This window comes from Eurypyga helias, unplaced genomic scaffold (assembly GCF_000690775.1).
Source record: "Eurypyga helias isolate BGI_N326 unplaced genomic scaffold, ASM69077v1 scaffold2335, whole genome shotgun sequence".
In the NCBI taxonomy this organism is placed as follows: domain Eukaryota; kingdom Metazoa; phylum Chordata; class Aves; order Eurypygiformes; family Eurypygidae; genus Eurypyga; species Eurypyga helias.
In genome coordinates, this window is record NW_010251887.1 from 18,316 (window position 1) to 46,068 (window position 27,753).

Here is a 27,753-nt window from a genome sequence, read left to right on the forward strand (position 1 = left end):
CATATCCTGACACAGTGTCCTAGATCTGTATAAATCCTTGAATTTGTTCTGTCAAGGCTCTCAGCTTCATAGTCAAGCCTTGGCGGAGGGGAAGGCAGGAGCACAGAAAAGTTATTTGTTTCAAGAGCAGTTACATGCATAATCCTTTATCTTACTTCATAGAAAATGTAAGGATGCTAGGCTGGTATCTTTGGAAATTAAGTATAATTAAACATTATGAAATCATCAACAGCATTTTATATGAATCATTCAATTGTTTGTATATTTGAAGCTATGATATAGTTAATGCTGTATACAGTTTTTACATATAATGTTACCAACACAGGAATGTTATCCTCCTGCAGTACTGCCAAAGGGGGGGGTATTGTAATCCCCTCCCCACAGATCAGTATCTTTAATGTAATTCAGGGGGCATCTATAGCATTTCTGTAGACATTCTGTTGTAACTGAATGAAGATCCCTCTTTTTTTGTGTGTGTGTGTATATCTAAGTTGTATTTCTAGTTCATTTAAATTAATATGAAATTGCAGTATTTTGAGAAAGTATTGTGGGAGAAAAAAGGCACTGCTTATTACAGGTTGCATTCCAGATACAACTGAGCTGTTTAAGGCAAGTTGCTAGCCTTTGTTTCAGAAGCACTTAATTACTTTTCCATTTAAAAAAAAAAACTTTGTCAGAAAAGTTTAAAAAAACACAACAACAACAACATAAAAAACCTGTCTGGAAAGTTTTAAGTTGTTTGTTTTTCTTATTGGTTGGATAATACTTAACTGTTCACAGCAGAGAGCTGTAGAAAGCTGACTTTCTTTTAAGAGCCCGTTTCTGTACATCCGTAATGACGTACTACACATTGCACAGCTGTTACCTTACTGAATGTTTGCTCATGTTACACAGGGTACAAGAGATCCACTGTTTTTGACTGGTGTGACATTCCCACCGGAATACCCCATCTATGAGGAGACTAAAATAAAACTAACCGTCTATGATGTCAAAGATAAATCTCAAGACACGGTAAGTACTTGCTGCAATCTTACCCAGGATTAAGTTTCTCTCCATGTTGTTCTTTGGCTCTCTTTAGCAAGTTTGCAAATTGAGGAAATAGGTTGATGAACAGTTGGTTTTGCTCTTCTCTTACACCTAAAATGTACTTTATTTTTTGTTACGGTATTAGAGAATAGAGAAGGAGAACCATGTGCTCAAGATGGACCCTTTGCTATTGTTTAGTTGGCTGCACAAATCAGCACAGGTATTCCTGGCAAGTAAAGGATTGCTCTTGTGTGCTGTTTGATGGCAAAGAACATAGACCACAGGCTGAGATAACACCAGTGTGAATAAATTTTCAGAAATATATTTCTGATATTTTACTTATATGCTCAAACCAGAATGTTAAAAGAGCCTGTAAGCTGATGTTTGAGAGAGATAATTATATTTTATTTTAAACTTGCATGTGGTGATACCTGTGGCTGCTGCTATTACTGCTTTATAAGGGTCCGAATTCTTCTGTGCTACTCTTAAAGGTGAATCATTTTGAGTTCCAGTGTTGTACATCTTTGGTTACCCTGTCAGCTTTTTCTGCTGAAAAACATTTACTCACTTGAGATGATACATGGAGGTCAGTGAGACTATTTGAGTGATTTAACTGCCAAATACAGACCTTGAGTACCATTTTACGTGCGCCAGGTGATCTAAGAAAGCCTTAAAGAGCTAGAAGTTATCATAGGACCTATGGGAGATCTGTGTTTTTCCTCTGTGGCTGCTGGAGTCCAGCTGATAGTTTTTTCTTGAGCATCAAAAATGGCCCTTGACACCTGTAATTAATTAGCCAAAGTGCTCTTTACATATCTGTAATTGGTTCCCAGTATGATTAAAGACCACGCAAGCTCCCATCATGACTGTATATGTGTTCATTATCTGCAATAAGGAAATGAAAGGCATAACTTAGAACTTGAGACTGTCTTTGAACTGCGTAAGTGAAGTTATTTGTTTAGAGGACTTGTAGGTGGGTGTTTTGGTTTTTTTTTTAGGTAGGCAGTAGTTGATATGTCTGTTTAAATTTTAAACCTTTGTAAGCAAACAGGTTGGATCTGTGTCTTCACTGTGCTCTTTAATTGGAATGTGTGGAATATTTTAGACACAGAATCTGGATTTCTTTTAGTTTATAAACTAAGATACTTTTTTCTGTCCAAGAATAACTGGGGAAGAGCTATTGTGGTTTAACCCCAGCTGGCCACTTAGCACCACACAGCCGCTTGCTCAGTCCCTCGCAGTGGGATGGGGGAGAGGATTGGATGAGTAAAAGTGAGAAAACTCTAGGGTTGAGATAAAGATCATTTAACAGGTAAAGCAGAAGCCGTGCATGCAAGCAAAGCAAAACAAGGAATTCATTTCTCACTTCCTATATGTAGGCAGGTGTTTAGCCATCTTGAGGAGATCAGGGCTCCATTATGTATAACAGTTACTTGGAAAGACAAGCGCCATCACTCCAAACATTCCCCCTTTTCTCTTTCTTAGCCCAGTTTTAATACTAGCATGATGTTATATGGTATGGAATATGACTCCCTTGGGTCAGTTGGGGTCAGCTGTCACCCCTCCCAACTTCTTGTGCACCCTCAGTCTACTCGCTGGTGGGGTGGGGTGAAGAGCAGAAAAGGCCTGGACTCTGTGTAAGCACTGCTCAGCAACAATGAGAATATCCCTGTGTTATCAACACTGTTGATAAACCAGCACAAGGGACTTGTAAGCACATTTTCCCAATATGTAGGCTTAAATTTTTGGATATGGTTAGACTGCAGGGGCTTAGGATGGTATCTGCTCTTTATTCAATAGAGTTGTCCCCTGTGGATACAGGAATTTTGTGAAATGAATGTGACTTTGTTCATTCCCTTCTGGTTTCTATTGTGATTGAGAGACGATTGAAAATAGTATCCTATGTATAAGCAAAAAAAAAAAAGGGCTTGATTGATAGAGCTGTCCTTCCACCTCTTCTAGTTGCAGACCTCTACACTGCCTCTTACACAGGGCAACATTGAATCTAGAGAATGAATATAACTAGGTAAGTTTTAGCAAACTTTTAAGAACTTTTTGTAACTGTTCGGTACAATTGTAGTACAGGACTAGAGTCTCTCCCAGAGAATCCCATTAACATAGCTTGTAAGTCACAAGAGAGAATGTCTTTCTCTTTTGTCATAGCTGTTACGAAGTTTCTATGTAAAACCTTCTAGATCTAGTTTATAGTACCTTTTTTTAGGGGAAAAGGTTCATCCCATCTGTTTTACCCATGTTTAGCCTTTTTTAATATTCAGCTGTTTTAAAACCGGGTGTAGATAAGAAAAATTTAAATAAGCTGTAAGATTTAAATGAAAGTAGACTGCTTGCAGTCAACTCTGGGCCACCCAGGTTGAGACTTCTTTGTTAAAATATTTGGACAACTTTACATCCTAGAGTATCGGCTAAGATAAAACTAATGGCTTGACTTGCTTTCCTATAATTTGAGACTACACTTTCTTGTTAATTCAGGTGACATTTTTTGAGTCTGGAGATGCATACAGATTTGTAAAAGTCAGCTTTAAATGCACTATAGCTTGATATCATTGCCAGCATAGTTGCAGCTGCACAGACCTCAGTGCTTGCTTCATGTCCCGAGAAGTGGGATGTTTCCTTTCAGCAGTAAGCCTGTTCTGAGTGCTGTGGCTTCACTGTTCTGATTATCCAGCCTACAATAAAGCTGGCTTTCTTGTTCCTCATAAAATGCTGCCACAGCTTATTGTTGCAACACGTAGCCCCACCATTCCTCCAAACAGCCAGGTAATCCATTTGGGAGTCGAGGACAATCCAAGGCCGTAGTAACTAGTAACCAGAGTAACTACTCCTGGTTACTTCAGTTAACCTGTTTAAAGTAGCTAGTATCTCCCACCACAAATATATATACTTATTATTTTCTTATTTATCTTGTGATTTAAATGAAACTAAAGAAGGTGAATTCTGTGTATGTATTAAATGCTGCGGAATTTGACTGTCACAAACAGAAGACTGTAGAGAAGGCAGGGAAAAGCACAGTGGATACATCACAGGGTAAAGCATTTTCTTGGTTTTTTGCTTAAACCTGTCTCTGTCTATGCAAGAGAATTAGGTCTCATTTTCAAACCCACTGGAGTTTTAGTATAATGCAAAAAGAATTACATACTGCTCAGTTTGTGCACACAGGTATGAATGCTAAAGTGAAGGGGGGTGCTCCCCGGTGATAGACATCCAGACTTTTTTTTCTCGCTGCTGACGTGCTACTTGTGCTGCTGTTTTTTTGAAAAATATTTTAAAATATCCTTGCAATGTTTGTGTTCCTGTACCAGAAAGCAGATAGTTAATGTCTCTTGCCTGTCATTTAATTTGCATTATATAAGAAGTGCAGTTTAACTATATTGAAGTACTGTGCAGCTGGTATCACATTTACTGTGCTTGACACACTGAATGTTCTAACTGCGCTTTTCACTTTTTATGCATCTCTCTCTCATGTTGATCATAATTTTATATTGGCTGTGTCAGATTTTCTGTAATTGAGGCTTTTTAATACAGCGAAACTTTTTTTTTTGCTTTGTTTTGGCTAGTCTTCCTAAGCCAGGGTAATGGGGTTCATATAAATAGAAACTTTCAATAAAGAATATGCTATCCCTACTTTACTCTGATATGAAATAAGGAAGTTAGAGTATATTTATGAAATACAATTTAAATATGTCCAGTGAAGTCATGCATACAAAGAAGTGGATAATGCTGTATTCTGAAAAATGTACAGTGACATCTGTTTCTACATCACAAAGACTTTCTTCCCATATGGCCATGAGCAAATTTATGTTTCAGTGGCTTGAACTGCGCTGTCTTTAAGACTTTAGATAGTTGGGTTTTGTCGTAATGCTGGGGCTGCATCTGTGCTTGAAGTCATTGTCCAAGAAAATCAGAAGTAGAGGCTCATATGCTGTTCAAACATTACCTCTGTATGACTTTTGCACAGACATGGTATTCTTACCTTTCTTATAAGCATGCAGGTTTGCCCAGTTTGGTCTGGCAGGTCTTAAAGCTGAAGCTGGATTTGTTCTCTTTGAAAATGCTGCTTAGCACAGGTCAGGTAGCACTGCCACATGGCAGACCCACAGAAAAGATGAGTTTGAGTTACATTAAGAGGAAGGAAAGCCTAGTGACTAGTTTTGGAGGCAGCATTTGTTCTATTCTGTCTTCAGAATATACATACTGGTGTCCTGCAGGAAGCGTTCTGAACCTCATTGGATAGAGCAGTGTGGCTGGATTTTCTAGGCAAGTACCGTAACATTCAGCTGCGACGAGGCTTTTGTTTGCGTTTCCCAAGATTGGCTCTTCTGTTGCTGCATATTCATCTGATTTGTCTTTGTGTAATGCAGTTACGCCCACAGCTTAAGTTCTTACTACACTGGCTTTCATATCTGTAAAGTGGGTTTGAAAATGTTCATTTCTTGTATGATGGGATTGTGTTTGTTTTAATGCAACATCATCTTGAGGTAAACACTGTTGTAATTTTGTGATATGACTGCAGTGTGTTGGGCCACCTCCTTTCAATCCACACATGGAGGAGGTGTGCTGGAAACAGGACGGGAGCAACTTTCTATAGCTGGTGACAACTTTTATGTCTCTGGTCTCTGTATCACCCCTTCACAAATTCCCCTTATTTTTAGGAGGATATAGAAACCAGGAAGCTTGAGAAGAAGCTTCAAGGGTAGAGATTCCATATACAACTAGGGTTAGAGGTTTAACAGATGACTTTGGTGTTTATCTGAAAGTCTAGCAGGTAGATATAATCTCCTTTGGAGGCATAGAATTACTGGAATTCCCATGGGATATTGAAGATGTAAACAACCAATCAAATGCTGTCTCCTGTGGGCAAGGAGAAACTGGATGTATGCAAGGCACTTTGAAACATTACACGTTCAACATTCTGGTCTTTCATTTGCTTCCAAAAATTTCTTGTAATCACTGAGGAAAAATCAGAGTAATTTGATAATTTTAAGAGTAGTAGGAATAGAAGTGCAGTTCTGGGTATGGGAACATACATTATAAAGTGACAATTTCATATTATTTAGGCTTCAAATTATATGTCTCTTTACTGCTGAGGTTTGGTTACTATGAATGAAAATTTGCAAAAGGTTTTTTTTTTGTGTGTTTCTTGATGTTACGAGTATCCCTATTAAAACTCAGTCACACTGGGGTGACTGGGAAATGAAGACTGACTGTCACGAAGGAGGAATTTTGAGTTCAGTTGTGAAGCCAAATCTGAAGTGACAGCATTCAGAGTTCCCTCGTGGGCATCGATCTGTATCACAAACCCACCACGCGGTTTAGAGTGGTTTGCCATCTCTGCTGCAGAGCCCCACGGCTTGAGTATTAGGAACGCTGCAGAGCAGTATGTGAAATGCATTAGCAGAGATAAATGTGAAAGCTTCTACATTGCCTACCTGCACTCTGCCTGTACCAGAATGCTCTTATTCCCTCACTCATGAGAACACTAGAACTACTGAAGCTGTTCTTTTTCTTTAAAGCTTGAAGTGGTGTTCAAAGTGCTTTGCGTTTTTTAAAGAAAAAGCACTTCAAGTTCTTCCTTTTCTCAGCTCTGTTCACTATCATCTCCGCAGGATTTGTAGAGAAATATTGCCTTAAATTAGAAACTCTTATTATCTTATTTTTCTAAATAAAGCAGAACTGTATAGTGCCACAGTCCTACCCACAGAAGTACTTGCAATAAAGCTTTAGTCATGTTTCTTTTCAAAATCATGTAGTTTTTGTTCACAAATATGCACTTGATTGTGTTTCCCTTTGTGTCAAATTATAAATTCTTACTAAACACCCTTTTTAGAGATACTGGGCGAGAGAGGAATATTTTTTATTCTTCTGGGCACATGCATGTGGAATCCCCCTAAAGCATTATTGTCAGTCTGTCTTGGTATTTTTTAAAAGTCGCAATAGATAAAGCGAAATTCAAACTGCTGACTTTCATTTGAGTTTATATTGACATAAATTTTTTCTTTGAAGTGGCTGAGAGTATAATAAGGTTTCATCTGTCTGAGTGTATCAGTAAGAGAAATGGAGATAAGTGTCAAGACCAGGAAAGCTACAGGTATAGGCTTAAAGTTCATTTGTAGCCTTACTGCTCTTTGCCCCTAGCACTTGAGAAATCAATAGAAGGATTTGGCTTTGCAAAAATCTTTGTCTTTGAAAGCATCCTGCTTTTCTCCCTACTTCTTCTCCAAACCTTTTGTTATTTTTTTCCTAATTGAGGGAAACCCCTCCCTATTGCTGTATCTTCAGGGAAAGTTGTGATCTGCTGTTTGTTAACATTCCATTCTCTTTTTAACCTACTCTGTCAATGAAGTGCTGCTGCCTCACATCAGACAAAGGTTTACTCCAAGAGCTGACTGTTTGGAAAACTGTTGTAAAATGACACGGTGATGAGACCAGTTGTATGTTGTAAAAATGTAAAGGATTGCCTTGGAAATTTCTTAGAAATAAGGAAACCCAAGAGTAAACTATAATGTTTTCCTGTGTTTTTTTATTTTAACCAGCTAAGGTTTTCAGTAGCATAGGCATGGTTGTTCCAGTCTCGATAGCACTGTCCAAAAAACATGCAAATGTATCATTCTTCCATGAGAACTTTCTACATGCATATTCATAGACACCCATCATTACTCCATCCCTCACTAGACCAGCACAGAGCATATCGAGTAGTCAAACAAATGCAAGGTGGTTATTGCACTACTCTATCATTTCTGATGACAACTGTTAGGGTTCAAGGGGCATGTGCCTAGTATAGAAGGCCAGGATGTTTTCCTCTCAAATACACGCACTGCAGTGAATAGAGGAAGAAGCGTGACACGACGTTTCTTTAGTCAGTGTGGAGCAACCTGGCTGAGAAAACATGACCTCAGGTAGAAGTCTTTTTGTCCTTTCAAAGGGTTGATCTGCTTTCCCTCCCAGTGCCTTTGACTGAGACATCCCCTGGACAAAGCACTGGAGGAGCAGCTCCTCAGGAGGGGTGGCTGGCACTCCTGGCAGGCAGCCTCACGGGCAGCCCACGCACTGCAAGCATGAAGGATTTCGTTGTACTAAAGGCAGCAACGTGGAAATGTTGGGATGACTCAAAGGATAAGATTTGCTGTTCTCATTGGTGTTTTCCCTTTTTTGTCAGGTGAATGATCAGTAAGTCCCATCACACCAGCGCAAACTCTAATATGTACAAAAGGGGAACTGACATTCAAGAAGATGGTGATGTGTTTGCCTTTAGCTGTAGCTGCTTATAATGATTAGACACACTACAGTTGACATGGTTATCTATAATTGATGGGTAGTTTATAAATGAGAAGCACTTCCTGCAGGTGGAAAAGCACAGAACACTTCAGATGATTTTTCTGGTATGGAAAGCTCCATTGTGCTTACTGGACTCACTTTTGGTTGTTTCTTTATCTGCAAAATAATATCCCAACTAGATGCCTCTCTTGTTGATGTAGAAGCACTTCTAACTTTAAGTGGATATATTGAACTCCTTGAAAAATCACTATTGTGAACTACTTCTGTTTTAATTTTTCATATTTTGTGTTCTTTTGTGAAGTAAGGCTTTAGGGTATTCTTTCCATTATAAGTAATTGTCTTTATACTGCTGGAAAAAAGGTTCATGCTACCTTCTTTTTGTCAGCCAAAATTGTATACTAATAAAAATGAAGTAACTGTAGAAACTGTATCAAATGTTGGAGGGGGAGAAAAGAGGGAAAAAAAAAAGAAAAACGTTTATAGTGTAGCTTCTGCCTATTAATCTTCACTAAAGAATTTTCATTTTTCTCAAAGGTTGGTTCAGTACTAATGGAAATAATTCAGTGACTTACTGAAAATGATTTTGGGTTTTTTTATATTTGTTATCGTAATTTTTTTGCATCTTGAAAATCAAACATGTCTGTTCTCGTATTCTCAACCATCTCCCTTCACAGAAAGACACTTAAAAATACTGATGTAAAATAGAGTGTACAGTATATTTAAAATTTAGTCCTACAGTGGTAAAAATATTTCTGCATAATATTTAATATATTTAGATGCAATAAGGATTGAAAGGATTAAAAGACATATATGGAATAGTGTAAGTCTACTCTTGCCTTTGTGTTATGAAAGTAGGCAGCTTGGAAACAGATTTTTCTTTTAAAGTTTTGGTGTGTGTATTCTGGGAAATAGAAAACAGAACAAAGTCATAGCATCATAGAATGGTTTGGGTTGGGAGGGACCTTCAAGACCATCTAGTCCCAACCCCCCTACCATGGGCAGGGACCCCTTCCACTAGACCAGGTTGCTCAAAGCCTCATCCAGCCTGGCCTTGAACACTTCCAGGGATGGGGCATCCACAACTTCTCTGGGCAACCTGTTCCAGTGCCTCACCACCCTCTCCGGGAAGAATTTTTTCCCAATATCCAATCTAAATCCATCCTCTTTCAATTTAAACCCGTTACCCCTTGTCCTGTCACTACAGGCCCTTGCAAAAAATCCCCCTCCAGCTTTCTTGTAGACCCCTTCACAACGTTTGTGTGGGCCCACCTTTCCAGCCTGTCCAGGTCCCTCTGGATGGCATCCCTTCCCTCCGGTGTGTCAACCACACCACACAGCTTAGTGTTATCAGCAAACGTGCTGAGGGTGCACTTGATCTCACTGTTTTGTAAACAACAAAGATGTTGAACCGGTCCCAGTACCAATCCCTGAGGAACGCCTCTAGTCACTGGTCTCCACTTGGACATTGGGCCGTTGACCTCAGCTTTGGAGTGTGACTATCTGGCCAATTCCTTATCCACTGAGAGGTCTATCCATCAAGTCCCTGTCTCTCCAATTTGGAGACAGGGATGTCATGTGGGAGAGTGTCAAATGGTTTGCACAGGTCCATGGACATGACATCAGTTGCTCTTCCCTTATCCACTCACGCTGTCACCTTCTTGTAGAAGGCCACCAAATTTGTAAGACACAATTTGCCCTTAGTGAAGGCTTGTTGGCTGTCACCAATCTCCTCCTTACTTTCCGTGTGCGTTTGCATAATTTCCAGGATTATCTGCTGTGTGACACAGGCACAGTGGTGAGACCGACAGGTCTGTAGTTCCCCAAGTCTTCTGTTTCTACCTTTTAAAAAAAAAAAAATCAAACTATTAGAAGAGATTTTTTGGTCTCTTGCATGTGTCTCACACATGTGTTCTTTACAGTTGTGGATATGCTTGTACAAGTAAAGGTTTATATTTAAAATTTTATACTTTATAAAGCTAAACGAATAATTGTATTTAAAAATCAAGTTGGAATCATGCTTTGGATGTAACGTGAGACTTTATCTTCTTGAGCAAGTTTTTGTTAGAAGAGCATAGTAAGTTGCTCTGAGAGTAAACTAGTTAAATGTTTTGTAGTATGCTGTGTTTTAAATATTTGATGAATATACATGAAAGGCTTGTGTAATCATTTAGGAATTCCAATGCCGTTAGAAATGCATGTATCATTGAATTTTACAGTAATCAAAGCCTCTTTATGTAATCATTATGCAGTATATTACAGAAACAAATTCCCATGTGGCTGAAATTCTCCATGCTTGGCTTTCTTCATGCCAGAAATGAGGATTTTGTTTTGATCTGTTCTTTGTTTTGTCCTGTTTACGATGGATTGCATGATCGTAAAGGGAGTGGAAAAAACCCCTGCTTTCTAACATGCAGTTTTTAAAAAAACTGTTTGCAGTTTGCATAATGAAGGCTGGAAAGTGAAGAGAATGAAGGACAAATGAAGTCTGTAGGGTGGCCCAAATTTAGTGCATTTGGTTCTCTCAAAATCTGAACAGTGTAAATGTGAATGAATGTTATTAACACCAGCAATTGAACTTGGGGTTTCAGCGTATAAAGCAGTTACCGTATTGAACAGAGTGTCAGCTGCTTTTTGGTGTTATGGTACTTTGTGGTATATGAGAGAGATTTCACTGTGGAGTAAAGTGACTTCCCTTGAATTTATTGCTTACTGTTGAGATCATGGATCATTACCTAGGAGTCACTGACAGAGTGACATTAGGTATGATTATATTAACTCTTGTTTGGTATGTGTTTTTCAGCATTATGGGGTGTTGAGGATTTGGTGGATTTTCATCTACACATCCCTTCCGCTACCCCTCCCCTCCACCCTGAGTTCTTTTCCTCACAGTCATGGTATTTTTATAGTAAGAAGGGTTGAAGATTTTTATAGTACCACACAGCTGTTGATGTTTATTCTTGCTGTCTTATCTTTAAATCCTTTGTCATATATGCAGTCTCACTAACATGAAATAAAAAAGCTGCAAGTCACAATTATCCAAACCGCTTTAATAAGATTTCTTCTTTTTTTCCCTTTTCTTCCACCCCCCCCCCCCCCCCAATTCAGAGTGTGGAACTCTGTGGCTTTCTATTTTATTTATAGTTCCTTCTTCTAGTTTTTTCTTCTCCAGCTTTCTCTGCAGGCTTCAGCATATTTCAGTAAGGCACAACATTTAAAACTTAACCGTTGTAATGGTTCATACAACTATCAAGGTAACTTAATTTAGAGCAAAAATAAAGATACCGATTAGCAAAGACTGTTCTATCAGCTTTGACTGTAAAATTGAAGTGAAATTTAGAGGGCTCTCGCTGGAGAGGAATTAGAGAAATGGTTTTTTTCTACAGGTTCATAAGCAGGCATCTTATCATACCCACCCAGAAGTAGTACATTTTCACCAGTTCTAGTGTATGTATTCTTGTGAAATAAAACAAATTTTTTTTTGAGGATGTGTCTTACGTTAATCTGATTTGAGATGTGTGATCATTTCTGTTTGAGGATGAAGTCTTCCTACTTTGCGTGTCTCACTGTTACATATGGTTATGTACATTGTTCAGGTTTTTGGTTATGCAGTAAGACTGTGTATTGTTGTTAGGTGATACAAAGAAAATCACTGGATCTCGATGGAGAAGAGCGGAGGATAGTACCTTATCTTTCCTGGATCTATTAGTGCGAAGATATGCAGGTGTTACTATCTAGCAAGTTTGCCTGTACTACCTCCACCAAAATCTCTGAGCATGCCCAGAGGCAGTATTTGATCACAGCTCCTCAGTTTGATGTTCCCTCTTTTACTCTTCAGAACTTTTACTGGGAGTGTCAGAAGCGGTCAAGAGTACTGAACTTTTTTCTATATGGATTGAGAGAGAAAAGCTAATTCCTTTGATTGCAACAGCATCTGCACCATGAGTTGTTTTATGGATCTGTTTTGTCTTAAAATGCAGATTCGTAAGTTTGGGTTGGGAGAAAAGCATTTCTCTGTTGAGATTACTTCAGACAGAATTGTCTGCTTCCTGACAGAAAATCTGTGTCGTGTGGGACAATGTGATTTATTTCCTGTAGAAGGCAGCAGTCTTTGAGGTGTCTGGAAGACTTGGATTTTGACACACAGCTGCCTTAGTGAAATCGAGCATGGAGGTCCTTGATTTGTTGTAGCTATAGATTCTCACTGCCTCCATTCCTGGGGAATAACTTGGCAGCTTTTCAAAAAGAAGTAATTGCAATGCTCTTGCTCAAGAAATTATCTCTGAATGAGGAAGCCCTGGACAGTTACTGCCCAATTATTGCTACCCTGTTCTGAAATAACATCACCCCTGTGACAGGGAAGTTTCTGAATAATTAACTGTGCCCAAATGGCTTTCAGACTGGGGTATGACAGAAGAAAGACTGTCCTTGCAGTATAAATTAGAGTACAGGTATATACAGCTTGTTCCATTGAGAGGCTGCCTGAAAGACTTTCTCTGTGTATGTACAATACTGTACACGACTTGTGTAGACGTTTTTTGTCCATTAAGATAACTTTGGCCTCATCAGTTGGCTGTTCTCTCCTGATGGATAAATTTGTCTTGATTTGAAATTAGTACTCCATTAGTATACAATGTTTTTGTAGTAGTATGGTGGTGGAATCCTTTTCCCTGCTCCTTTCTTAGGGTGTTCCTCAGACTCATTGGCCCCAAGAACAGGCTCATGTAAGAAGGACCCAGAGGGCTTAAAGTTTTCATGTCTGGTTTTGGACATATGAAACATCATAACTAGCAGTACCTTCAGTATGAAAAAGGCAAAAAACCTGTTTGTTCCAGTTTCATTAAACTCCACAGGAATAGGATACTGGCAAATTGTCCCCCAAAATCCACGAGCTGTCTATTGAATGAGCTAGAGAGACAGTAACAAGAAGTGAAGGGACATCGTCTAGTTTGAAAAAGCGAACTATTATTTTCTTTGGTTTTGGTTTGTTTCTCCGTTCCTCCTGCCCAGTTCATTTTTTTCCAGGTTTGTAGTTTGGCTATCTGTTAGCTGCGTAGCCTGTTTTGTATGCCTGAGATGGACTGTGCTGATTTCTTAGTGTTTCTGTAACCCTTAGATGACGCTATTTCTAGAGTTACCTGAATTTTTTTTTCACCTTTAGTTGGGTGTAGTGGACATAGCCATTAAAATACTATTGAATGAGTAATCTTTCCTTTACATAGGAAAAATGGAAATTCAGGTGATTTACACAAAGCAGTTCATACCTCTAGGCTGGAAGAGAATGAAACGTCTTTGGAGTTAAGCTGGAGGATGCTGAGCCTATTGACCTCCTGCCCACATTGCTTCTAACAGTCAAGCTCTAACTTGGGTTCCACGTGTCACTGCTACAGAGGAATTGCATGATGTGTGGGGTACCAGGAAAAAAGGCTGTAGTGCTTTTCCCTTCCTGCTTCATCGGTTTGGGGCAGCTTCAGAGCTTGGACAAACCTGTCTGTAGTATGGGTTACTATGCCTACAGTGTGTGCAGGTGGGTCTGTTAGAATTTCTGCTGAAGAGACCTAGCCACATCTGTACACATATCAGTAAATTAGTTTTATGTGCAGTGTTGTTATTTTTAGGAAAACTTTCAGAAGTAGTTTCTATATGGAAAGAGAGAGAGGGATGCACTTAAAATTAAGCCAAATCTATCTGCCTATGGAGTTAACAACTGTTTGACTAAGAGAATGCAACACGATGCATGAAGAGAAGAGCTGAAGTCATATCTTACTGAAGGTACTGGAAGGCTTTTGACAGGCAAGTATTGAATTAAGAATGTGGCCAGAACCCAGGGAGCTGGACTTCTGTTTCAGGAGTAAATCTTCATGATGAGCAAGGATGTATTGAACTAAAATACTTCCAGAATGAGCAATGCCATTCTGTTTAACTGAGTTCTCCTGGCAGTCTTAAAGAGAATATTAATCACAGTAGCTTTTATGACAGCCAATGACGTTTGCAGTATGTTAGCACAAACTGCATTCCCTCTCCTGAGCTGTTAGTATTTTAGGGTATGAATTGAACTCTGAATGTAATTTAACTCTGAAAATTTCTTGTAAATGAAAAATTTCTGTACTGTAAATCTGTATGAAAATTTACCTATTATGTCTCCATATTTGAATCCAGTATTTTCAGAAAAAGCAGGGTTCTTAATCAGCAGTATGTTCTTATTTGGGACTGAAAGTGAATATGCTGAAAAAAGCAAAGAGAGAAAGGAAGGGTGGGGATGGATGCCTCGCTGATCTTCATGGAAATTACTGAATGCCCTATGAACTTTGCTGTTGGATTTCCTATCTTTCAGTTCTAGAAACTTGGAGAGTTAGTTCAATAGTGAATCAAACCTGATTTGCCATGGCCTCCCCAGCACGTTCTTCTGGTGTATGGGCCTCATTCGACTAGTGCAGCTCGCACTGGGGCAGTCAGCATGGCAGGAAGCTGGCGGTACAGAAGCAGCAGCTCTGAGGACCTGACAGAGCAGCAAAAAACTTCACAAAAGGATTTTAGCCAGCTTTATTTGGTTTGCTGGCAAGTGTCTAGATTTATGAAAAGTGCTTTAAAACTAAGTTTCTTTTCAGTGGCCTTGTATTTTGTGACAGCCTCTGTTTCATGGTTGTACCTTGTTAGGCCATCTTTTAAAGCACAAGGCACATTACCCTTGAACAAGACAGAACTTTTTTGGCACGGATTTCATTGAATATTTTTGTTTCGTTGGCAGCTGCAGAGACTGAGAGAGTTGATTCTTATATAATTTTTGTTCACCCTTAAGAGTTAGATTTATGTAATTTGTGACAGATTCTGTTTCATATCACTTCATCTGTTACTCTTTGTGTCTTAGTATAGATATACCACATCAGCGGGGAAAAAACAAAAGGCAGTTTTCATGATATGACAAAGTTACTCCTGTAACAGATAGAGAATGCAACTAACCTACTTAGGCTGTTGCTACTCATATGCTGTAGTAGTGATTGGTCATAGCTTATGTACTGGACTGGAAAACAACTGACAAGTCTGGCATGGTACTGGATTGTCCAAGGTGCTTTTTAGGAATCAAACATGAGTGTTTAATGTTTTTTTTCTTCTCCATCTTAGAAATTCCACTGCAGCTGAAGATTATGTTAAGGCTTGTAGGTTGTATATATGAAGATATTGAGACTGGAGTTATTTCTATACCTAAAGTGGGCTGCTGTATGGACACTAATCAAGCTAGGCAACCAATTTTCCATTTTTTATCTACTTGAGGTGCTTTTAGTCTCCCTGTACCTTCTTGGTGCTTTTAAAGCTGCCTGAAGAAATCTGTCAGCACCTTTGGTACCAGACTCTACACACATTTCAAAAATGTGACCCTAACTTCTCCAGGTCGGTGTTCACTGTAGCATCTCTGTTGTAGTACAGATGTCCATGTGCTAACACAAAAGCAATATGCTCCATAAACTTTCAAGAGGGTGGTCAAGTACCTTTTTAAGAGTTAACTGACCAGTGGTCTGGATGGAACTCATTCCTGGCCATCAGACCACTCCTCAGACCTGCTCCTAACTGTTGTCTTTAGTGGGGAAAATTAATTACAGCTCTTCTACGATTAGATGGGAAGTGGGGGATATATTGGCCTAGGCAGTGATATATGTTTTCAGGGAATCTTTGGGCAGACTGAGGAAGAGCAGTGTCTCAGCATCCAGTCCTTGCCTTGGTGATTATTTTATGAAATCAAATTGAAGAAATGCAGTTCTGTGGTTGATAGACCCTGAAAAAAAAATGGGGAGGAACCTTTCCTTAATGCAGTTGTACCAGGGACAGGTACTGTGCGGATTGAAGATAAGGTAGCAGCACCTGTGGAATATAGAACATGGAAACCTATGTCTGGCAGGTTTATAGACAGTCAGCAACATGGCATCAAGATAAATTGTTTTCAGAAAAAAAAGCTGCAATAACTCTAATGAAGTAGTAATTTGGCAGAACAGACTGTTTCCATTGAAACATTTGGACTGAATTCCACAATACTACTAATGTGAGGGAAGCTGCATATCACATTTCTATTGGGAAACTGAGTAAGTATCTCTGTGAGTAGTCTTAGTCCTTCTAAAATTCTGTTTACCTTTCTTTGTACTTGAACACACAGATGGTTACTACAACATAATTTTGTCTTATATGCCTGGAGAGAAGTATATTGCTGAATTTGGATCTAATTTCACAGTTAGAAATTACGTAATGTCTTCTGTATTTTGTAAACAGAGTGTTCAGTGCAAGAGTTTGCGTGTTTGGTGTTTGGGTTTTTTGTTTGTTTGGTTGGTTCTTTAAACTATACACTGTATTGATCCTGTGTTTGGTTTCATTTTGTAGAGAGGATGAAGTCTTATCTTGGTTAGTTCGGTGGGTTAAAAACATCTTAAAATTGAAGTCGAACTGACCGTTCAGAACTGTGAGAACAGGTGCACTGAAACGGAATGACTTTTCAGACTTGAAAAAAGAATGAAAAATTTTGTTTTGAAAGAGCTGAAGCAATAGTAAATATGGGACAAACAGGGGGTTTAAAAAACAAAAGGGTTAAAGAAAATTTGTAAATTTGGATTCAGCCTGTGTCCTTGTTTTTAAGGAACATCTTAGCAATTAAACTTTTGAACTGATATATAAATAATGTCTCCATTACTCCTGTTCCTAGAGTCACAGGAAAGTCTGGAGGCTGTGATCTTTTGCTTCTAAATCTTTGTTACACAGGACCACGGGAAAGGAGATTAGGTGTTTAATACAGCAGTGAGAATACATTTATGAAAGTTCAGCTGTGTCACCTGTCCTTTCTAAATTCCTGTTCTGAGTTTTGTTGGGCATAAAAACTGGCTTTAGGCTAAATATAAAAAGATTTATGGCTAACTCTTACAAGTATATGGGAATTTTAATGCAGGAAGCTCTTATGACAGTGTGAATATATATGACAGTGTGAATATATATGGAATTTTTTTAAACTAAAAATACATAGACATTTTTAGGTACTTGAGTTTGGTTTAGTGTGGGGATTCTTGGGGTTTTGTTGTTGTGGTTGGTGTTTTGTTTTGTTTTTTTTTTAACTTTCCATTTAAAGTAATTAGGGGAACTAGACTGATAAGAAATGAGGAAAACTGTGTTTGGGATAAAATACAGATCCTTTGCTTGTACGGATGTATATAATTAGTACTAAAATACGTTAACTTATACATGGGACAAATACGCATTCATGCACATCAGGACTAAACAGGAATTTGGATTTGTCTGAACCTGTCCCACTGAATATTGGATGTACACAGGCTAGGTGGTTAAAAATAATGCAGGCTTCATAGCAGGGTATTTGCTGTGGTCCAGAATAGCAGTCATAGGCCTCAGTGAAGTGCAAGTGTAACAGCAGTCAAGCGGTGACCGAGAGAATTCAAGAAGGGTAAAGCTCAAAGGGGATTTGCAATTTTTCAATTACATTCAAAATATGGTCTTTTGGAAGGGAGTTTTCAGTGACGTTGAAATTAATCTTCTTCTGAAAGAAAGAATTATGCTGAGTCGCAAAGTGATCTGTCATTGAATGGTTTTGGTATTATCCAGTGTCCAGACAGTGACTTTTATCTGTTTTATCAGTGTATGCTAAGAATGTCTTTTGTGTCAAATATAAGTGAGAACATTAAATTGGAAGATCCATTGCCCTTCTCTATCTGATTTCCAACAGCCCTGGTTTTGAAGTCTGGGGAGTACTGCCTTAGTTTCAATACCTCTTCTTCTTCCTTTGATGTTAATGAACAGATGCATTCATTTAAAATAATCATAACTCCTTTTAGCTCTTGTTTTGTGATGCTAAATAAATTTGAACTATTTTAGTTGTGTTATCTGAAACTGGTTCTCTATTCATACCAGCATCCTTAATCCTGTTTCTTGAATATGAATGGCAAGGACACACAGTATTGCTGATAAACTGGAAATAGCTTTCCTGATATATCTGAAAAGCACATTTACTTTTTTCAAAGTTGCTGATGCCTCATACTCAGCCTGCTTATTAATGATATGCTTAAGTCTTCCTGCCACTGAACTAACATGGTTCTAGCTTGTAGAGGAAGTGCTAGTTGTTACTAATTGAATGCATCACCTAGTACTTCATACAGTTATGTTTCTGTTACTCAGGTCTTCCAAGTGTAACTCTTTCCGTATTCCATTGCGGTTTTACTTGTTATAGATTCTGCCTTTTACATTTCATTACAGAGCTTCCATAATTTTTGTCATAGTGTTCAGTGAAACTCTGAAATAAAATTAGCCCTGCCACTGAGTCTCAAGGAGCTCTCAATACTGTTCCAACCCTACCATTTCCTGATTAGCCAGTCTGTTAATCTCCCTAATTTCTTTGCAACTGACTAATAATTTTAGAAAAGGGACTCAATTAAATGCTTTATCGAAGTCCAGAAGATAAAGAACTACTGCATTTCCTTTGTCTAGACAATCAGTTATGTTACTGAAGGTAAAGATCGGTCTGCTTGATCTCCCGTTAATGAACATGTATTTTTCTAGTAAGAATATATGTATGTATATGTATGTATAAATTGTGACAACCGTCAGTAATACAGTCACCCAGTCAGTGGGAATGCAAAATCGTGACTAAATCTTCAATTACTGGAAATTACTAGACTACCTTGCAGCTTTTAGTAAGATGCCAATAGGGCTATCCACTGTCCTTGTCAGCCTACTGATGTTGGAGAAGCTTAACTATGAAGAGCATGAAACACTGTGAACTGATGGGACATGAGGAAAAAGAAGATCCAGAACTGCATTTACAAATGTGTGAATTGTAACCAGTGGGGTTCTGGAGCGGTGGGTGGTTTGTGTTGGGTTTTCTTTTTTCCTTCTTTAGCGTGTGTGAGGCTTGACATCTGTGAGATCTCTGTGATTTAAAGTTATGTTTTTAATTTTAAGAATCTAACATGCAGGGTTAGCTCCTGGTTTCATTGTTTTATATTAATCGGTGGTTTACATTCCCAAATACTTGCCATGTTAAACATGTCACTCGTTATTTTGGTTTACTTTATACATTGGGCAATGCAGCTATATTTCCCTTTCCTACCTGCCACAAGTAAAAGAGTTTCTGACAGCAACTTTAAATCTGCTTGGATCTCAGCCTGTTGGTGTGTTCCAAACAGCAGCAGGTGGTTCTAGGGAGCTCATTTGATCAAAACCATGAGGTGGTCTTACATGCTGCTACATATCAGTGTTTTTCAGTCTTCAGCTTCTTCTCAGTTTTATGATTCTTTAGCCAATGTTCACACAGAGCTAGAGTAACAGGTCAGCAAGTAATGCGGTTTTCTTTAAAACACAGAATTGCATTGATTTTGCTGGAAGTCTAGTCAAGTGATAGCAAATATCCTTTGGACAGTCCTAACTTTAACTTGCCGTCAGGAATAATGAAACTTTATGATCAAATTCTGTTTATGTACATTTGAAACATTGTTCTCTCATGAGCATTTTAAACTTGGGCAACAACAAACTTTTAAATAAACTTTCAAGTAAGCTCACAAAGTACCTCACTATCTGCAGAAGAATGCATTTATGGGGTCTCAGTTCATCGCATAGTTTTATTTTGCTTAACAAGTAATTGTTTTTTCTATGGAGAAGATAGAGGTGTCAAGCTTGAGGTAGAATTCTGATGTGAAGCATTTCTCCTTTTAATTTTTCGAGTTCTCAAAGACAGAGATTCTGCTCTTGCATTTAAGGGAAAGAAAGGGGTCATTTTTGCTCAGAGAAAAACCCATCTGTCAAAAAAACAGACTCCTGAATTTTCATCAGTGAGAAAGTCTTTTTTTATGTAAGAAAAGAGGTATTTGTATTCATGTTTGGAAAATACCTGTTAAACAGCACATTTTTTTATAACACATATTGAGTCTTTCCCTGTTAACAATAATTTTTGTTCAGATTGCACTTCCTTACTAAATTGCTGCCATCTGGTATTTAGCTGAATCAATTTTCCCATGAGGTATCTTGGTGAAAGGGCTATTCCTATTAAGTGTATCACAGTTAATTAAAATGATACTGTAATTCTGTTCTTTTTGTTATGGTCTAGAAATTCTGAAGTTTCAACATCAATTTCTTGTCTCCTTTTATGCTTTTTCCCTTGTTTTGCTGGCTATGAAGAAAATATCCATTAGCAGCTTAGCCACTGTTAGGGGAGAACCTATGCTGGTATATTGGCTCTCCTAGAATGGAAACCATTGCAGAAAGCATGTGTGTTACCTTAGCAGTAAAGTAACTGCAGTGGTGCAGTTTGTTTCAATGACAGTGACATTGCTGCGTTCTTTGGTGTTTGGTATTGAGTTTAGGGAGGTTGGAGGTTGAAGACAAATTAAGAAGATGTTCAATTAAGTATGGATATGCCAAAAAGAGGCATTTTTATTAAAAAAAAAAAATAATCAGGAAGAGCCTTGTTAAATACAAGGGCTTACGACATTTTTACTTTTAAAGTGTTGATTTTTTTTTACTGCTTCTTTTCCTGGAGAAAAGAAGTGAAGTATGTAGCTAGTGCAAAAGCTTTCATTGATACCAATCGGCATGGGATCCAGCTTTCAAATCCCAAAACTTTGAAGTGAGGGAAAATATTATTTTTATCTTCCTTGAAAACATTTCTATTGTACAACCTGAAAGAAAAAGTTTTGAAAAAGTGATGTACAAAATAACCATTTCTGTCACTGAATCTAATTTAAATTCATCATTAAAAAACTAGATTACTGGTTTAGTAGTAAAACCAGTTAAGGAACTGGTTTTAGTGTATTAACAATATCTGAGGTTATTTAAAAAAAAAAAAAAGGTGGTTAGGCAACCATGGCTCTTCAAATAATTTCATATGTAGGCTGTCTTCTGTCCTCTGTCAGCACCCAAATTCTTCAGTCCAAGATGATGCTCTGAGAGGCCCATTGTGTTTTGCTGACAGTGTTTCTAAATCCTCTGAGCAGATAAATCACTTGAATAGCGTGCTGGATGAGAGACACTATGGGAGTTACACGTCAGAGGTCTCTGAATAGCCGTGCTTTCAACGCAGCTTTGGCCAATTGGATTGTGTGGCTAAGACACATGTTTTTTGGGTTGGTTTCAATTAGATCTTGGGCTTTGAAGAGGTATTAAAATAGTACAGTGGTTGGAATACATAAATGTGTTCGTTAGGGGGATGCCCCCAGCTGTGAACAGAGGAAGGAAGCTGAGTAATCCTGTGGTATGTGGAATGGGAGACCAGAACCTACGTTCTCAATTTTGTCCCAGGCTCACTATATTATAACAAGTCACAAATATTTTATTTCTATTCTGCAGAGGCTTTGATCTTTATGGAATTACCCCCAGTGCATGAGATGAAATATGTTGGGATATATGGCTAGGATCAGTGTGTCAGGTAATCAAGCTTAATGAAGATGCTAAGCAGCAGTGTAGTGGCTAGGTAGAGAGAAGCTTCTGCCCCAGCAAAATGGGGGAAATACCTAGGTATTTCACACAGAAATTTATGGGATGTTATATAGGTAACTTTCCCTTTTAACAGAAGACACTGTAAAAAATGCCACGCTTCTTCCACCCATGTACCCTTTTTCATTTTCCATCAATATTTGGTTGTAAGGAAACTCTCTTTTTAAATAAGATTCTGTCATTTTTATTGTCATTAATAATTTTAAACAGAGGAATGCTGAGAAGTTTAAAACCATTTAGAGTCTTTAGTACACTATTCCTTGCTTTGGTTGGTTATTCCAACGTGCAGTTGTTTCATGAAGACTGGGATGCTGCAAAAGCTTCAGCTTCAGTTCTTTGTTTTTGGTTAAAGGGATATCTCTGCTTTTAGATAATGCTGATAGCTAGTCTGATATTAAGATCTGCATTCCAACTGTGTGGAAAAATTAAGTGGTTTTTCTTTCTTCCTTGGGATGCCAGTGGGCTACCAGTGGCATTCCAATTGACTTCTCATCCTGGTGTGACAACTGATTTGCACTTGGCTGGGCACACTTTCTTCACCTCTTCCTAAACGCAGTATGCATGTATTACTGCTTTCTGACTGCCTTGGCCCATGAGGAGTTTTGAAAGGGCACCGTTCGTGTTCCTTGCAGAAGTATCAGGCACAGAGAGGACTATTTTTAGTTTTCTCTAGCTAAACTCCCTGTAAGTAATTTGTCATATCTCTGGCAGTCTTGGGGTGTGTGGAGAAAGGACAGTTACTGATTTTTCTTTCCCCCACCCCTTCGAGGTGCAGAGGGCTGACCAGGATGGAGCAAGAGTGCTATAATTTAGAAACAATTTCTCAGCAGCTAAACCACATAACAGTGACGTGTAACATGTCTCTTTTTCTTCCTCAAAGGTTTAAAAGCATGTAGTAAGAAAGGTAGTAGAAGCAGAATTTTTCCCTTTATTGGCTTTGTGGCTCGAGTTCATCCATACACCTGAAATGAACTGGGACATGTCAGAGAGCTGATACCTGAAGCACTGCTGTTGCTTTGTTTATTAACCCTTTGTTGCAGGGAGGGATATATTGGGGTAGGAGTTCCAGAGATGATTACTGTGGATGAGAAGGAGGAACATGATTTGAGCTGGCATTTAATTTAGCTACCTGAGATACCTTTGATCTAAATGGTATCGTGCATAACCTTCACTGAAATGTTTTATATTGTCCTACTTTCTGGCTACTTAGCCCCTGGAGTCTTCACCTTGATTATTTACTGCAGCTTGTTTTCACTTTTTTGAGTGTGGTGGTGTTGCTTATTCTAAGATACAAACATGCTGATTATTATTATTTATTTTAAAAACCCCAAACGACACCTTGAAATGTGGGTGTCACACTCTCCTGCTCTGTTGTACAGGAATTCCTGTAATTTGCAGGAGCACAAAGCCATTTGTGAGATTCTTTTTTTTTCTTTTTTTTCATACATGGAGAGTATCAGATCTTATTTTTTGTAAGTAAAAAGCAGGAAAGTCAGGTCTAGATTACAGAACAATCACGTAACTCAGATTAGTGCATGTGTGTTTTCATGCAATAAGCTGTGTATAGTACAAGTATGGCAATTAAATATTTGTACAACAAAGCGTTTCTGTGGGACCCTTTTCTAAATACTGATATACAACACCCAGGAATATGTTTGGCCACATGCTGTAGTGAGTATTAAAAGAAAGCTGAAAGGCATATTTGTGAACTTTCATAATTTTGAAATTGAAACTCTGCATATCTGGCTCGCAAAGGCTTTAATAGAAGAAGGCTGTGAACGTGGACATTTAGAAAAGCGGAGGGGACTTTCCTTTGTGACATGAACTGGAGGACCATGAGCTGGCTGCTCTAAGTCAAGCACAGAACCTAGTTCAATTTCTGGCCACTAAAAAAGAAAAAAAAAATGCTTATAGGAGTAGAACTCTTTCCTGAGAGGGGGTTCACTGTAACCATGCTGACTCCTAGTGTCTCAAGAGCAAGTATATGTGCTGTGTTGGCCCTGTGCCACAGGGCAACCTTTAGCTGTGCGGTGCATGCAAGAGGAATTTTGGCTGATGATTCATGGGTTGCCAGCAGAGCGGGATTTACAAAGACTGTGTTAGGACTGTTACTGGTGGCGGATATGGGAAATTTAGTGGGTGGGGGGGGGGGGGGGGGAGGAGAAAGGAAAAAACATTGCTGTTAATACAATTGAACTGCGTAACTGGAATTGGCTTTTGTTGTTGCTCTTCTGTACGGAGGCACTGCTGGAAACAAACTGAGCCTCTTCTCAGAAGTGTGGTTTTCTTAACTGGTATTCGTTAGGTACTGGTGCTTATCTTTACAGGGAAATGTTTTCAGGACAAAATGATGGTCAGTCTGAGGATTTTCTTTCTTGGAAAGAATAGTTTACTGAGATGACACTGGTTTACTTCTTAGATGAAAGGAAATGAATAGTAGCTCTGCACTCAGGAGGTCCTTAGCATCTGTGACGCAGTAGATTGACAAAAGGTTACATCCATGAATAATTCTCAGCCATTTTAAAGAGTGGCTTTTAGCAGGAAAAAAAAAATCTGACAGACTTGACTTACTGAACCATTTTTCTGAAGCTTATTTTATTTGGTTGTTGATGGTAGCTGTAGCGCTGGCAGGAGATCTCTTGAGTGTAGGCACTTGTCAGATGAGGTGCATGATTATACAATGGTCTTCAATCCACACAGGAACACAGAAGGATTAATAGGAGACCTTTGGCCACAGAACTAATGATGCTAATGGTGATGTTGACACTTCCAATGGCTGCTTGTTGTCTTTGGAAGAACTGAGTTGGTTTGAATATAAATTATGGACTACTATTATTTTTAAGTAGAATCTGAATTTAGAAATAAAATAGGCTCTGTCATTTGGATAATACATGGAAGTACCAAACTGATGTAACGAAAAGTAGTCGTGATGAGTGTCCTTCAGCAGCTGTGGGTCTTTTCCAAAGGCTACCACCAGCTGTGTTTAGAAATAAAACTACAAAAGAGGAAATGGCAATATTTTTTATGAAGGGATTTCTTTGCATACGTTTCCTTTTAATGCCTGTAATATAAAACAGGATAATACATTTTACTTTTTTTTTCACACATCAGTTGTAAAAATTCATAATAAATTATATGAAAACTTCTGCAGCAAACTTGCAAGTTAATTTCTTGGTAGTGAAAAAGGGAGAAGAGGGGAAGTTTGGCATACTGCCTCTCTGTTTAGGGAAGTGCATAAATCCTGGAAGATTGCTTCTGGTGTGTGATCCTTACTAGTGATGTCAAGGCTGAGATGTAAATATCAACTTCCCTCTGCAAGGGCTTGCAGCCCTTTGCATTCATCTCATTGTTGAGGGAAGGAAAATCATTCTCTCTTGCAGGAGAAAAAGACCCCACAAGGTAGATACACTGCAGTTGCCATATGGGTTTGGAAGAAAAGCAGGGTCTGGGTGTTTTGTGGGTATCGTGTAATCTGAATTGTTTCCCTCTGACAGAGGTTGAAAATACCATTCTTTGTGTCTTCTTGTGCGGGATGGTGAGATACTGAGTGAGGTGCCGTTTCAGGAACTGCATGTTTCACTGTGGCAGCATTTCCTGTACACAGTTGTCATGGGAAGAACTTGATGTGTTGTAAGAACAAAGATTCTATGTAGGTAAATAAATTAACAGGTGAATTAAATAGTGGTGGTAGAAACAAAAATCATCATGGCAGAAATAAAAGGACGTGGGGAGCAGGGTATTGGCATATGGGACTTAAGGTATGGACTCCAATAACCTAGGTCCTTAATTCCGGAGGGCAAAAGTATTTAGTTTTAAATAGATGTTAGGTGACTTTCTAGAGAAGAATGTAGATCAGAAAATAGTTTCTATGAGGTCACGGATAAAAGGCTTCTAGATTTTAAGTATTTGCTAAGTGGGCTTCCCCCTCTCTGCAGAGGTCTGGAATTCTGTCACTCTTATGTTTGTGAAACATGCTTCAAGAATTTCACTCAAGGGGTCTTGGTTTCTTCTCTTGTATAAAAGGTGTAAGGCAAGAATGGTTAACTCAAAGCAACCTTGAGATTTCTTGGGATTTTAGGGGCCCTTCATATGCCCTTAAACTGTCCCTCTCAAGATATATGCAGTTGCAGATTGCTCACAGGTTTGTGGAGTGATGATGGTGTAGAGTGGTGCATAATTCACTGCCTTTCTGTGCCGTGATCTCTGTGTAGGAGGATGAGGATTTTAAACTGCAGTGTTTAAATCAGACCTGTCATGCACATTTGGTTAATCCAAATATTATCTTGAGCTGAAGCCTCACATGCAATTTCAACCAATGCTGGGCTTTCCTTTTAAAAGAATATTCAGCCATTGTTTTAAAATGTGGGTTTTCAAGTAACTCCAAGTATGTTTTATTTTTTGCAGGTAGTGACATACTGAAGGTCATTACTATTGGCTTTATTCGACTCTCATCTTTTCAAAAACAAGATATGGAATTTAATAAAGTGCATTTTATTAACTGCACTGTCAGGATGCTTTTGCTGACAATTTTGGAGTTAAGGTTTTTGCAACAGTATTAAATTAGGTATTGTTTCAAGATATTTAGTTCTTAAAACTGGGCAGACTGGCTTCATGAAACCGGAGAATGCAATAGAATGAAATTAAACTCTCTTTAGACTGTGTCCACTGAAAGTGTAGAAATAAACAATTTGTATACTTTAACCTCTCATTTTCATTTTTATACCTCTGAGTAAAGACAATTTCTTATGATTCTTACATTTATGTGCAAATAGAAGAAATTGTAGTAAATTTTAGAAAATTTGTATGGGAATATTTCTTTTGATTTTGCTGTTTTTGTGGGTTTTTTTAGTTAAATTTGTAACTCAATGTTTATTTTAAATACTTTTTCCATTTCATAAAGTTTCATTACTTTATTATGTAAATGATACCTCCAAATAGAATGGCTTCCTGAATCAGGACCTTTCTCTACTCTCCTCCTCAGCCCATTTCTCATGTTCCTCAACTTCAGTTTGGAATACAAAATAGCTTTTCGTAGCTTATTTCTCTGGTATTGTTACCTGTCCTATATCCGGATTTCTTTGTGGTCTTTGGTTAAAAAATTATTTTGGGAATTATTGGGAAAAAGCTACTGACTAATACGGTATTTAACACAACCCATAATACAATGCAATTAAATATTTGTTCTTGTATTTTCTTAGTAATTTAAAATGATCTGACATGACAGCAATAAACGGAATGGAGTATTACTCAAAAACACTGTATCACTTGGTGATACTGACTACATTTGTAATACCAAAATAAGCTAGTCCCGCACAGATATCTGCATTTCAAGTAATTGATGATAGAAAAGCAAGTATGACACACAGGTCTTAAAACTGCTATAACATGACTGATTCTGAATTTAATTTTCTATGTATCCACTTTATTTTCAGCTGTTTCATTCTCTTCTCATTTGTTCAAATCATTGGTGGAATAAATTATAGGCATTAAGCAGATTTCATTCCAATACCTCCAGTATTCATTGCCCTTTTTGCATTCACACATTCTTTTTTTATTGTCATTTGTAAATGTGGCTGGTTTTGTTCTAGATAAGCATCCTGACTGCTTCCCTGTAGCGTAGTAAGCCAGTCATAAATATGGGAGTGGAGGGTTGTTCATGGCTGGTTTTGGTTTGGGCCCTTGGGGTGTTATTTTTGGGGTTTGATTCTGAATGGAATTGTACAGTTCAGCTGCTGGACATGGCTTTTTTAACATTGGAAATTGTGTGGGTTTTATTAGAAAACCAGGCACTTGAGCCTTGACATTCATGCTAAATTAGTTCATGTCTTGAAATGCTTGCTAGAATTAGATAAAGATTCATGCATTTTATCCAATAGGCTTTTGTCTTGCTTCTAATTTTTGTTTAAAGGACCCATCTGCCAATTCGGGCAACTAGTATAATAATCACATTGGATGCAGAGGGTCTGT

The 27,753-nt window shown here is 38.3% G+C and overlaps 1 long non-coding RNA gene across 1 annotated transcript in view; it reads left to right on the forward strand.

Annotated features, from left to right (window-relative positions):
- LOC104510020 overlaps nt 1-27,753 on the forward strand; it is a 55,167-nt gene that overhangs the window by 1,296 nt on the left and 26,118 nt on the right. The window contains exon 2 of the long non-coding RNA XR_727892.1: nt 895-1,011. This is a non-coding gene — a long non-coding RNA (uncharacterized LOC104510020). The remainder of the gene's footprint in view (nt 1-894; nt 1,012-27,753) is intronic.